The 4,910-nt window shown below is 37.9% G+C and overlaps 1 protein-coding gene across 2 annotated transcripts in view; it reads right to left on the bottom strand.

The window, feature by feature from the left end:
- The window catches only part of LOC106884323 (NADH-cytochrome b5 reductase-like), a 130,850-nt gene extending 126,071 nt beyond the window's left edge, over positions 1–4,779 (bottom strand). The window contains exon 1 of one of the 2 annotated variants that reach the window (XM_014935652.2): positions 4,474–4,779. The gene's annotated coding sequence lies outside the window, so the exon portion shown is untranslated. The remainder of the gene's footprint in view (positions 1–4,473) is intronic. The other variant, XM_014935653.2, reaches the window with a different exon arrangement.
- Between the last annotated feature and the right edge of the window lie 131 nt (positions 4,780–4,910).

Genomic DNA, 4,910 nt, shown 5'->3' with positions numbered 1-4,910 from the left:
TATATATATATATATATATATATATATATATGTGATGATGGATTCTCTTGTTGTGAACGACAAATGAGGGCTTAGTAAATTAAAGCATTAATTATGTTCTATGGACATGAATGTGTCTGTTGAGGCCTGCTGGTGCCTTGCAAACCTTTTGGCAAACGGAACAAGTTGAGGACTCAGTTTGCTTGAGTGCTTGTAGATCATTTATTATGTGTTTTCTTGAGTAGATGGCAAGGTCTACTTTGCTTCATGCCACAAAGTCATCATCATCATCATCATCATTCATGTTCCATGCTAGCATGGGTTGTGGTCCAACAACTGCATCATGTTCCAATGTCTGCTTTGGCATGGTTTCTATAACTGGATGCCCTTCCTTACACCAACCACTTTGCAATGTACATTAGGTGCTCTTTTGCATGCCACCAACACTACTGAGTCACCATGCAGCTTGCAAGACTACAAACTCTGAGGGAGATGGTTTTTAAGTTAGGAGATGAGGAGTTAAAAGTGTGAGGAAAGGAACCAGAATAGAATAGGCCTCTTACTGTAAAGGAGCTATGTGGCTATTAAGAGTTTAGAAGAGTAGGTAGGGATGATTGGGGGCTGGGAAGAAGTAAAAATAGTGAAGATGAGGTGGCTGGGGAGACCTTCAAAGTATGGGGTGAGCAAAAGTGAGTGAGGACATGAGATCCAAGAATGTGGATAGATAGAAGCTGTTAATAATGTATAGGAGAGTAAGAGATGGAGAATGGGGGGGGGCGATTTGGTTATAATAGGTTAAGGACAAGTATTGAGAGGTGGAAGTAGTGATTGGTGGATAAGAGGTGGGGGGGGTCCTATGATTCACTACCCAACAATTAAAGAAGAAAATAGACAAAATAAATAACTCCTACGAAAACAGAAAACTGGCAAACAATTATATTCAATGTAAACCACAAAACTAATAATGGTTTCAAATTTTGGCACCAGGCCAATAATTTGCAGGGTGGGGTGGGGGACATAAGTTGATTACAATAACCCCTGTATTCAACCTGTACTCATTTTATTGACCCTGAAAGGATGAAAGGCAAACTCGACCTCAGCAGAATTTGAACTCACGACAAAAATATGGAAGAAATGGTGCTAAGCATTTTCTCTGGTGTGCTAATGATTCCACCAGCTTACAAGACAAATAACCTTTTCTAGTGTAGGTATAAGACCAAAACATTTTGAGGTGTGGGATAGAGTTGGTTACCTAAACCCCAGTGTGCAACTGGTACTTATTTCATCAACCCTGAAAGAATGAAAGGCAAAGTCAACCACAGCAGGATTTGAACTCTGAATGTAAAGACAGACAAAATACCACTAAGCATTTTGTTAAAGATTCTGCCAGCTCAGTGCCTTAATCATAAGACTAATAATAGAATATTATATAGAGTAAAGAGCAGTCTACAACAATGGCCATACCATATTGTATATCACATTAACAATCTCAAATAATTTATTCATTCAGGAACACCAAGTAAATGCCCTAACCAGAAAGTTCTCAAAAATCAGTTAACAAAACCCACACAAAGAAGAGCAGGACACAAAAAAAATATACAAGCTGAATCATCATTTTGACACTTTTCTTCCATCAGACACTGAAAGAAACAGTAGAGAAATCTAAGAAAAATCTATAAAAAAATAGTAAAGAAATCAAAGGCCTCAGGGTGAGGTAAAATCACAGATGTACACGTAAAATACCAAGGGTGTGAAGGAACTACTGCACTCACACATTGACAACTAGTCAAGTTAATACAATAAAATCCCCAGAAAATGGAAACTGGGCAAAATTATAACTTTTCTAAAGTCCAACAAAATCCAAGTGAAGTATACAGACCAATCACCCTCATATTGCATACACTGAAAAATTCTAGAAGGGCAAATTTTTGACACTTACAAGCCTAACACAGAAAATATACAGTGGCTTCAACAGTAAAAATCTGCAACATGTAACATTCTCATTATCATCAATATCGACAAAGCTTTCAATTCCAGTCCCCATTATTCACTCACACAGAAAATGCTTAATACCACTTTAAGAATCAATCAAAACACAAGCTAGCAAAAATCTCTGTCAGTCCACCAAACCCTTCCAGAACTTGCAATTTCTTGACTGAAGTATCAAGGAAGAAGAGGCTAACTTCTTACCTACACCTTCCCATGATCCCACCTGCATGATCTCCCACAACCCACAAAACACGTCAAAAGCCTTTAATATACATCACATCAAACTCACATCATTCCACCATTCTCCAGACACTACCATACAAATACTCCAACCCTATGTAATTCACCTAGAGATCTGATTCTTCAGAAACAGGCTTAAGGTAGCATCTACAGAAACCCACTGCTTCTCTATCATGAGCAACAGTAAAAATCATTATACAAAACCAACCATCATATTCAAAAACATAAACATATACCACATACACACAGCCATAAAAAATACTAGATATTAATTACAACATTCACAACACGCAAAGCAAAAAAGACCGTATATAAAAAAAGCAAAACAATACACAAACATACTTAGAGGAGCCACAGGAATCACATTTGGTCATCTGAAAGAAAGAAACATTGTTTGTTGTCAAACAGTTCGTTAATGTTTTACAAAAAATACTTAAAGTAATATCTGTAAAACATTAATGAATCGGTTACCAATAAATAATGTTTGTTTCTTAGACAAAGCTGGTCCCACTTGGGCCCCAGCAGCATAGCTAGGTGAAGGAGAAATGGTCTGCTCTGAACAACACTTTCACTGAACGATACTGTTGGGACTTCTGTATAAGTCTACAATGGCTTGGAGTCAGGAGTAGGGAGGCAAACTCAATGGTTACAACGGGCAGCACACACTCTAGCTATGCCATTGCTTGGACCCCTATTTCCTACAGACCATAATGAACACAAAACATTGCACTAAACATTTATAATAGGTTGTACATAGATCGCACCCACAGATTAACAACACGATAAAACAAAAATACAAAAAAATCAAGGCCCACCTGGACACTTTATTGGGGTTCAGTTTATTGTCACATAGGGTCACTATAGGTTCACTATAGGGGTTCACTTTATTGTCACAACGTGAAAAACACCTCAAAACACCCAGGCACATGTACAATATCTCAGAGCATCACTACAACAACCTGAAAACAGCCTGGACAAACATAATGAACACATACACAACAGAAATAGCAGCCAACACCAAATTTCACTGAATCTAAATGCTTTGCTGGGATGCACACCACCAATAATAAGTGCAGAACAATTTTTTTCCCTTGACCGAGTCCACCTTACCCGCCTCCTCTGGGGTCACCATCAGAATTAACAAGTGTACAAGAGTAGACTGGACATGGGAAAGGGTGCAATGTGTCCAACTATCATACTGCATCCCATACGATTCGACACTGCCTCACGGAGTCAACAGTCATCAGTTGGGTGGAGACGGGGTATAACGAGAAAGAGTCGCGCTTTTTGATTAGGACTAATCAGCAATAGCAACAAATACACGGAAACAAACCATTCCCGTGGCTAAGGGGGTGCACTGGATGGCACTTTCCCCTCACTATTCAATAGTGCACTCCCATATTTACAGTGATACACATATTTCGAAACTCTACTTTAGCATTATTACAAATTAGTGGCCACCCAGAATATTCTGAAGTACCCCCAGGCGCCATAGTCTGGCAACGGACCTGTAAAAAACTATTATCTTGAAGCAAGTCCCGTTGAGTAGTTTATGACTCCTACCCACCTCAACGAATCTAATTGAAGAATGAAATAGATAAGATTCGAAACACGAAGCTACGAATAAGTACACGATGTATTATCCATTAGATAGAAAATTAGAGCATCTTATTAACAATAGTCCCCGAGGGGACTTGAAAGCTAGTTTGGGTGTTGGGGAGTCGGAGACTCGGTTCGCCAGGAACTTATAAATGGATATATATTTTTTTCCGGTTAATGTTTACGTCTTGACACATTAACCTTTTTTTCTTTTACACCCACCGAACTGTTTGATAAAACTTTTCTATCATAAGCTAGACTTTCTATAGGTTTGCTCTTCCTCACGCGGTAGAAAAAAGTAGCCAAAACATCACGGGAAGTGTGAAAGTAATAGGTTTGTGATTGATTTGCCATGAAGACAGAATTATAGACGCAAAATATAATAATGCATTTTTTTAAATCAATTTAGTGGCATGCATGGTATGAATTGGAGTTGTCAGCTTTGAATTGAAACTGACCTGCAAAGTTATAACAATTAAGGAACAAGAATACAATGTACATCTCAAGTACCTGGTCGTTTATCTCGGATAGAAACGAAGAATAAACACAACAAAAATAAAAGATTGTGAGAAAAAAATAAACGAAATTCTAGTTTATTATAATCCCTTTTCCGATTATTTTGATAATAACTGAATAAACAAAAAATAACGTTTGGTGTTAGATTACCTAAATATCAATTAATAATTCCAAGTGAAGAGTGCTTTTCCAGATACATACGTTAAAGTTGCGACATTGTCCGGACAGGTGCTGCGAAAGTGACACTGTAACTAAAGGGAGATAACTTCAATGATGTTGTTCGGTGGAGTTTTGGAAGGGAGATAACTGCCAGCAGTTTTCCTTGCCGCCAAATGCTGTCGTTGCTTTTCTGATAACGGAACTTATAACTTCGACCTGAACTCTTTCAGACCTTACCCACATTAGATAATGTAGTTCAAGATACTTCAACAAAGACAACTAATACATCTTTTGTAGAGATGGACTATATGTAATCTGAACCTTTCCCCCCCTTATTTATTAATTTTTTTTTTTACGGAATCCCACGTTTTAGGCTATGGAGATTCCGATTCTGAAAAAAAAATTTTTGAAAACTTTCAATTTCCCCC

This window comes from Octopus bimaculoides, chromosome 13 (genome assembly GCF_001194135.2).
Source record: "Octopus bimaculoides isolate UCB-OBI-ISO-001 chromosome 13, ASM119413v2, whole genome shotgun sequence".
NCBI lineage: Eukaryota > Metazoa > Mollusca > Cephalopoda > Octopoda > Octopodidae > Octopus > Octopus bimaculoides.
This window is presented reverse-complemented; position numbering and strand designations above follow the sequence as displayed.